This window comes from Peromyscus maniculatus, chromosome 10, assembly GCF_049852395.1.
Source record: "Peromyscus maniculatus bairdii isolate BWxNUB_F1_BW_parent chromosome 10, HU_Pman_BW_mat_3.1, whole genome shotgun sequence".
NCBI lineage: Eukaryota > Metazoa > Chordata > Mammalia > Rodentia > Cricetidae > Peromyscus > Peromyscus maniculatus.
Genome location: NC_134861.1, coordinates 80,376,287 through 80,386,278, shown reverse-complemented (window position 1 = coordinate 80,386,278; position 9,992 = coordinate 80,376,287).

Genomic DNA, 9,992 nt, shown 5'->3' with positions numbered 1-9,992 from the left:
AAAAAGAGATTTAATATATCACTCATAATTGTCTCTTGGGTTACTCTGCTAGGTCTCTATTTGTATAAGCTCATAATTTGTGATCATTAGGTATACTTCATAAGTATTTACTTATATGACAACTACTATGAAAATATTAGTAAGGATTATATTCAGTGTCCTCATCGCATTTTGATACTGGGTAGATTAAGGTATAATGTCAGGCAACGCAGTCATGGAAATTGGTTTTGAGATGTTTAAGATAGATTCTTAGCACATCTTTCATGCTTTTCTCAGGCAATTCTGGAAGCTGAGGGGCTTAATTTCATAGTGGATTTTCATTGTTTATATGCTTGTTTTCCTCAGTTAACTGGGCAGATAATTTTATACACTGTTTATCAATCAATAAACAACTTGTCCTCTTTCATCCTGTGCTCTTATAAGCATTAAGTTAATACTGGTGGTTTTGCAACCATATTAGTTAATCTCTGCAGAATTTATACCTGTTGCCCTTTGCACTGTTCTTGTCACACCCAAGTTATCCACAAGAAAGGAAAGAGAGCATAATTATAGGTACTTATTCTCAAAAATTCTTATAGAATTGAGCAGAAACAAATCTGTGATTTAGAAAAAAGCTATTTTGGTGCTAAGTTACCCAAGAGAAACTATGACAGTTTTGTTCATTTATGATATAAGTCAAATATGTGGTGATACTAAAGGTTAAAATGCACCCATGATCCCCAAAATCTATCTATATATGTATATATATATCCATATGTATTTAAATATATATATATATATACACATAAGTGTATATATGGATATAGATAAAATATACACACATATAATTTCTTCTCCTTTGTTCACAGTACATTGTACAGAAAGTGGGAATGAATAATACAGTGTACAATTTTTTCATTTGAATATATGTGCCTTTGCTTTTCTTTGATAATATATATGTCTAAATCATGACGGTGTCCAAGTTCATGGAAGGAATAAGTTGACTTTGAGTTCCAACATTTTACATACTAATGAAAGGTATTCATAAGCAATTAAATGATAATTTGGTTCCTTCTTCCTTTCCCACTCCAAGTCCTCTGGAAGTCCATAACCAAATTCAAAGCAATGCAAATAGTACAAGAGTTCCATGCTTTAAATGATTAACATGGTCATGAAGACAGGGTTTGGGTATGCTATGGAGGAAATTTTACGTTACAATATTCATACTTCAGATTTCAAAAAGCTGTTAAAGATGACATTTGCATACTTTCCACATGACCTTAAAAACTTAAGAACTTAAAACCTTTTTTTTTTTTTTTTCATTTTGAAGACATTGAATCAATTACAGCACACTTAAATCAACTTATGACAGATAATAGATATATGTAAGGGGGCATAGGAAAGAAACTTTCAACATGACCACTTTATTAATGGGGAGGGTTTTTTTTGTTTTTTTGTTTTGTTTTGTTTTTCAAGACAGGGTTTCTCTGTGTACTTGTGATGCCTATTTTGGATCTCACTCTATAGACCAGGCTGGCCTCAAACTCACAGAGATCTGCCTGGCTCTGCCTCTCGAGTACTGGGATTAAAGGCATGTGCCATTGCCGCCCACCAATGGGAAGGTTTTTATTGTGGATAAGAGAGAAAATATCCAGAGGCATCTGGAGGAGGCCAGTGTAAGGATTATGTCCTTAATTATGTCACCAGCCTGCAACAGCATCCCAGCCTAAAAAGCAGGCGTGCTGTGGGATGTTAATGTATGTCCTGTGGGAGCCCTTCTTGGGTTCCTTGTGGCCTTACCCAGCAGGTTTGCATAGAGGATGATTAGGACCATGGGCCTGAGTGCAGGTGTCTGAGATGGTCTGCACTTGGCTGTACTGGGGGATGGTCTGTATGTCAAGTTGCTCTGATTGGTCAATAAATAAAACCTGATTGGTCGTGGCTAGGCAGGAAGTATAGGCGGGACTAACAGAGGAGAAATAAAAGAACAGGAAGGCAGAAGGAGGCTGCCAGCCACTGCCAGGACAAGCAGCATGTGAAGATGCTGGTAAGCCACGAGCCACGTGGCAAGGTATAGATTTGTAGAAATGCGTTACTTTAAGATATAAGAACAGTTAACAAGAAGTCTTCCACGGCCATACAGTTTGTAAGCAATATAAGTCTCTGTGTTTACTTGGTTGGGTCTGAGCGGCTGTGGGACTGGCGGGTGACAGAGATTTGTCCTGACTGTGGGCAAGGCAGGAAAACTCTAGCTACACAGGCATGCCCTCTCTGTCCTCTCTCTTTCCACACTCTCTCCTTCCATACTTTCCCCTCTCTGCGCGGTCTTTCTTCTCCCTCCCTCCCTCCCTCCCTCCCTCCCTCCCTCCCTCCCTCCCTTCTTCCCCCCTCTCTCTTTCTCTCTCTCTCTCCCTTCCTCTCTCTCCCAATAAAGCTCTAGAAAGGTAACCATGGCTCATGACTCTTCTATCACCCATACATCCAGCACTCTCCTCCAACACTCTCCTCTGCCAGCATGCGTCCACTTAACCAACAGCCAGAGCAGAGGAACAGAAGTAGGCTGGACATGGTCAGGCCTATCTGTGACAGAGTGAGAGAGAACAGATAATTGAAAGTAGCAAGTTAGCACTAAGGAGCATGGGATGGACAAATCATTTGGATTATAAGGTGGAGGAGTAGCTGAGGGGGAGGCAACTTTTGGGGATGGAAAATCCTTTTCACAGGTTCTGGAGGAATAATGATTTTTATCTAACCACCCGAAATCCTATAATCCAACTTGAGCTCATTTCTAGACACATGGAGGCCCTGAGACCTAACATTGCATCCTCTTGGGACATGTTTAACACTGAAAATGTATCAGTTGGTGTTATAAAAGTCACGTTGAGTATGAGAAGAGTATGTTTAAATAACATTTGACTGTGAATTTACAGTTTCAGGGTTTAACAGTGCTGTTCTTTCATGTTTGAAATGTTTGTTTGTGGTCTAGTCTCAGATCAACTGTGTAGGGGGCTTTCCTGTTATTGCATTTGGATTTGCCTTTTTGTTACTCTTGGTTTAAATTTTAATTCTTTTTGATATGCATATATGCTACTTTAATGAAAGTTGACCTAATAGGTTTATTCAAAATTAAAGGACTCAAGAACTTAATATAATTTCTTTAGAAATAAATATCCAATGATGCAGCAGAGACAAAATAACTATTTTTTTTATGACTTAATTTATCTTAGAATCTAAAAAAAGGTATATTTGGGTATACTTTAGAAAAAAGTGAAATATTCCTTTTTACAGATAGTTAAAACAATAATATCTACAGCATAGCTTAATCTTATTAATATTGTTCTTAGTCTTAACCATAGCCTCTTACCTCTTATACTTCTGTACGCTTCTAGTTCTATTTAATCTTTATTGCTTCCCCTATGAAAAAAACATTACTGTGGCTTCCGAATGTGAATTGCTAAATTGAATGTGACTAAAGCTTTGATTTAGTGAGATCACCTATGCAACATTTGCCATTTGCAAATTAAACACGCATGAGTCCATGAAAATAGCAATGTGAAGGATTCTCACTTAAAGTAGCTTTCTTTAGACTCAGGGCGCAAATGTTAAAAGAGGACAGTTAAGAGCATATGTTTGGGAGCGGATGAGAGGATTTGTGTGAATAATCTGGACTAACTCTCAGAGGCTTAACTAGGGAAAATCTTCTGCTGATGTGTTTGGAAAGGTGGGCGTGGCCTGTGTGGTACTCTTTCATTTGCTCAATCTCAAGGAAGATAGTCACTCCTATATCTTTTCTTTTCTACCAAGGAAGAGTCAAAAGGAAGCTTGACAAGTTAAGAGGAATAAGAAGGAAGGAAAGAATATAGAGGAGAGGAGAAAGGAGAACAATGAAAAAATAGAGACTGTATAGAGAAAGACAAGATATATGTCAATTTCCAGGGCAGACATTTTATTCCTCCAAAGTAAAAATGTTAACCCAAAATAATATTGCATATTAACTCATGTGTGGTCACCCGTCAAATCACTAGTCCAGGCATAGGGACTTTAATAGCATTATATAAAGCATAAGATAGGGCAGGAGACAGCAAACTTTTTCCTCTAAGGTCTACATGGCAAATACATTTGGCGCTGTGGAACCTCTAGACAATCACTAGCGAATTTAGAGCAGGTAGCCTTTTCCACTGTCACAGTCACATATCAGTTCCTCTGGATAATAGAAAATAAAAAGCAAAGTTATTAAAGGTAATTATGAAAATTGTGGAATTAATCAGAAGCTGACTCAGTGACTTCTTGTGGAGCAAGTGATCTTTACACCAACTATGCATTTGTCATGCAAAAGCAGTCACAGGCAAAACTAAATTGATGAACCCATTTAGGTAAGATTCCTTATCTTAATATTGCTAGTTCAACTCTGGATAGTGGTTTAGGAAGCGTAGGTTTGATTTTATTTATATGAGCTATTTTGGATTATCTGACAATGAATTCTTCATTGTATGACTAAGTTTTGTCTTACCTTTTTCATTCATTTACTACTGGCTCTAATTTATGCTCTGTAAACAAGGGACAATGTAAGCTAGAGGGCAAGAGTGTATTTAGTAACTCCATTTTAGAGCTTCATCAAGTCAGATTTGATGCACATATCCCAGGCCAAAAAGATGTGAGTGACTGCATTTCCCTTAAATCCAAATGCAAATGCCAAGATCTTTAGCTGTCTCTACACAGTTCTGCACAGCTAAGGACACTCTGCTCTGTGATGTTGATCACTAGTCTAGAGACTAGTGTTCTGAACTCTCAAAGTCAAAAAACTATATTCCCCCTTGAGGTGGACTAAAAGGAGATTCCAAGCAAGCCTTTCATGGGGGTGGGGTAACAGGAATTGTCTTTTCTTCAAAAGATTGCAATTAAGTTTCTCAAAATGAAAAAAAATTAGATTCTGAAAATTAACTTCCAAATATCTTCATCAGGATTAGTGGGCACCTATAAAGTGAATGTGAATGTACTGCATTGAAGTCTAGCGCATAGTGATAAAACAGGTTAGAAGAAATGACTTATTGTTTAAAATTTCAGATCATAAATTTTAATGTCCTCTTTTATAGAAGACAAAACAGAAATAAACATAGATAACCCAGACTTCCAAAAGTTAGAAAATGATTTTTCTCTTTGGGGAAAAACAGTAATTTTGTTCATATCTGAATATGTAGCAAAATCTAAACTCTTCAGATTCATGTTACTGTCCAGTCATATTAATAACAACCAAAATAAATAAATAAATAAAGTGGGGAGCACTGGTTGCTGAACTAATTGGCTGTTGCTTAAAACTTGGCTCTGGCAAGCCTGGAGTCTGTCTGACAGAGAGGCCAAGCACCACCATAATAGGCTTACTATTCCCTTTGGATTGCCTTAAACAGAATCAATGTGTACTAATGACTTCAGCAATAAATTTGGTCATACTTCATAGGGCAACATTCTGCACTTACCCAGTTGTTGGTTTGACATAGAGTAATAGGGTTTATCCTTTTTAAGTTGTAAATTACTATGAAAATGCTGAGACTAACAGGAAAATGCATTGGGGGATAGTTTTAAGCTTAGAAAATATTGGTAATACTTCCATTAAGCATACTATTAAAATAAATATTATTTATTGCTTTGATTCTAGCTCCAACTGGATGAAAAGCAATGGGAGAGGGGAAATGAGACATACATATTTATCAAATGCGCAGGGCTCATGTTTACTTAATTCACTTCTAAAGAGTTGCCTATACCAGAGAACAACAAGAAAAGAGAGTTTTCTTTTTTATTTCAGAAGTTCATTTCAAGTGAAGATGGTCTCAATGATGGTGACAATAGCTACAGTTTTTGTGCTGAAAAACCACCAGTTATGAAAGAAGCCTGTGGCATGACATTTTGCCAATCATATATTTGCTATTATTTCAAAATGCTTTTTTTTGGTGACTTTAGCTAAAGTTAAGAGATAAGGTTTTGACCTCAAAAGTAGAGAATTAGTGTACCACAATAAAACAATACTTGTATATATTTAAGCACAGATAAGGCTATATGTGCATTAATATATATGTATACTTAATTTAACAAAATATATTATGTAAAATATATAAACTTAAATGGGAGTATTCATATCTTAAGAAATTCCAGTAAATTAAAAATTTCCAGACTGAATTCACTGTATTAAAAAAGTCATCTCTCTTTACCTACTTATTCAGGAAACTCATGTTTATGTGCGGTAAATAGGCAAGTTGGCTTTTATGGATTGCAAATTCTGCAGGTATGCCCATTCAACCACATAGATATGACTGTAGAAGGCTGTGTGTATCTGTATTGTCTTGTGTTGATAAATCAATTCATTGCTGTTTTAGAGCTTAAAAAGGACTTTAATTTATTACTTTCATTGGATATGTGCTTAATAAGGGTAGTAAAGGAAGTGGGCATACAAAATAGAAAACAGTAAAGACAATTTAATTTAGGAATAGACTTATTCTATACTGTTTCACCATCCTCTGGAGCAATTTTCATTTCAGTATCTGTTTCTGCAGCAAATGCAACTTGAACCATTTCTGATTTGTATTGTATGCGTACCTATGATTTACAAAGCTACTGTGAGCTTCTTTAGGGACCATGGGAAAATAATTTTTAAAATTTTCACATATATCTGGGAAAGTTCAAGACATTGTACTTGTCAAATACTTGTTAAATTTAAAGTTGAAAAAAAAAACTCATGCAAATTTGTTTGGGTCTTGTCTTAGTCATAAGCTGCAGTTAAAAAATCCAAAATCATTTTAGTTATAATTAAGGGAATGGAAAATACTTGTTGGACATTTTTCCTAATAGGAAATATTTTTCAGTTTCTTCCAAATTTTTCCAGGTATGTTTATTTTCCAGGATTTTTCTCATTTAAAAGTTTATATTTTATTACATTTTGTTAATGACAAAAAAGAGCACCAAATTTCATGTTTTGTTAGGCAATGGCTTGTTTATAACAGTTCTGTGAGGAGGATCAACCTAACTTGTTTCTGCTTTCAGAGAAGCGTGTTTTAAAACCTTGTCATCAAGATGAAATTCAAAGCAGTCTGTATGTTCTTATCAGGCACTAGAAAATCTGTTACTAGCCAAGCATCTGGTGATGTGGGAATTCCCAGTTACCTAGGCAGAACAACCACTTTTTCCTTATCCAATTCACTGATTACCTAAAAAAAATATTTTATCATTCTAGTTACTGTGTATCCCAAACAATGCTTTGCACTAAACTGTGTTGGTCATTATTCATTAGTACAGATTCATCTGAGGTTGAGATCACAGGTGGAGAGGTGTTTGCATGTGGAATTAGATGCTGATGGATAGGCTCACTAATGGGAAAATGGAGGGAACACAGGGCTATCAATTGAACTGGAAATGCAGATACTGAATCACTAAATGACTTACAATGGAAAGTGTCTGATGAGTCTAATTTTAGGACATTCTTTTATGAATATCACACTTTCATTCTACTCTTTGAGATAATTTCAGTAAACACTATGTCATATCTAACAGAAACACTATTTGTTTGGTCTAAAAATCAGAAGCATTTCAAGTATATTAACTTACATGGCTAAATTACTGAATATATTCCCAGTCTTCTCAGAATCCACTTGTGAAAACGTGAACATGAATGCAGAGCTGTGTGCAAGTAATGCCATGTATGTTTTGTAGCATGAGATTACATAACATACATAATAAACAAAAGTTTATTAACATAGAAGATTAAGGCTTGGCCTTTAATTATCTCAAGCTATTGAGATATATTTATTTACCCAAGAGTTATATAAAAGTAGAGCTATGTCTTTTTAATTTGACTTGAATAACTAAGGCCCTAGAAATGCTTCAAGAATTTAATTTTAGATGATACCTACATTAGCTTTCCCTATTAGGTGCCATATGCATATTTCAATCACAACTTTAATGTAAAATGCTCCACAACATTGTAGCAGAAATCTTAGATGGTCTTATTAATAAAACAAACCCAAGTATTGGGGTGAAGTATTGGGGTGAATCTGGAAGATCAGAGAGACAGAACAAGACACAGCTAACCTCACCTGGCCAACTTCTCAGCTGGTCTTGTTTCCTTAGACTGGAAGCCTCTGTGTCCTCATTTCCGCATGAATCTCAGCTGAACTGTGCTGCTAGAAGCCTGAAAGCTTAACCAGCCAAATGCTGCTAGTTTCTGGTCCTCACGCCTTGTATACCTTTCTGCCTTCTACCACCACTCCCTGGGATTAAAGGCTTGCTTTCTGGGATTAGAGGCATGAGTCACCATGCCTGGCTGTTTCCAATGTGGCCTTGAATTCACAGAGATCCAGAGGGATTTCTACCTCTGAAATGCTAGGATTAAAGGTGTGAGTGCCACCGTTTTCTAACCTTTGTATCTAGTGGCTTTTCTGTTCTCAGACCCCAGATGAGTTTATTAGGGTACACAATATTTTGGGGAACACAATACCACCACACAACATACTTCATTTAATCTAACCAACTCGAGAACACCCATCAGAGTACCAAGGAAAGAATATTGGCACCGCCAGGTTTTCACTTCCTATTTGTATAATTTTGTGAGATTCAATTAAACTGTTTCTTTGCAATATCCTTTCTCTAAAGCTAAGATGATGATATGTATTACACATACTTGTAAAAATTTAAAGAGAGTCTGGAAAGAATACACCGCAATGCAGCTAAGATACACGGTACAAATTAAAGACACCAAGTTATTATTCACACAGAGAAGACAGTTACCACCTGATAAATTACAAGTGGCTTTCATTGGTCAGCAGAGTCCTGCAGATTGGAAATCCCTGCTGACTTAACCATTTTCAATATCGAGGCTAAAATATGTAATGCCACCTCAACTTGATTATAGTGTTATATAGGTCCTCCTTATTTGACACTCTGGTAAATGGCATTTCTATTTCAACTGGTGGAGACTGTCAGAGAACAAAGCCAAATCTATGCCCACAGCAACTCACAGCAATGAATTAATGGTATGTCTATAGTACTAGCACGAAGTCTATTTAAATCGGATAGATGGCTGCTTTTCCTGGAGCCCATCTGCAGCAGTCTATAAAGGAATGTAATTCAGCTGAAGAACATAAATCTCCCTGTGCTGAGACCCTGTGTTCAAGTCAGTTGGTTTTCTAGCTAGAGGCTGGCTGTTAGACAACTCAATCCATCACTCATGTTTATTCATATCTTAATGCTATCTATACGCGTGCATTAAATCTCAAAGTGAAAATGAGTCCTTGATCTCATACATTTTTGTAATAAGAGAAATACATTATTCGCACAGGACATTTCTTCCAGGGTATGAAATTTAGAGAATCCTCTTACAAAAGCTTTGCAAGGATCACAGAGCTGTCATGGCATCCTTGCTCAAGTAAAGACTGAAGATATTTGGTTGGTCTGTTCCATTTTGTTTTGTTTTCATTGAATATTTTGAACGTGTTTGGTCTGCAAAGTTTAAAAAAAACAATAAATTTCCTTCTACCAAGACAAGACAACACTATTTTTACAATACATAGAAATCCACTGATAATTCAAAGCCAAAGTTTATGACTCTTCTGTGGGCAGAAGATCACACACAGACAATAGAGTTCCTAAGGAAATCTTTCTGTTTCCTTGTTGGCTTCTGGCTTCTCATATCTCATGTACTCACATGTGGATTAGGCTTGCCTAGGAAAGTTGACTAGGGCATCATCATTATACAACAGCACATCTCAAATTCAAATCCTAGATAAATTGCTCACTGGTGTGATCCTGATTCTAGCTAAGCTGGTGTCTGTGTCTCACCTTTTTATTAATAAACTAATGAGCAGTAAGACATCAACCATTTTAAATTTAAATACTTACAAGGTATTCATTTTTTTTCTTTTTACAAATAGCATATTCAGAAAACAAATCGGTGTTGACTTTGAGTGTCCAAGGGGAGGCAATTATTTTAGGAGGCACTAACATTAGAGACTTATTAAAATGAAGATATT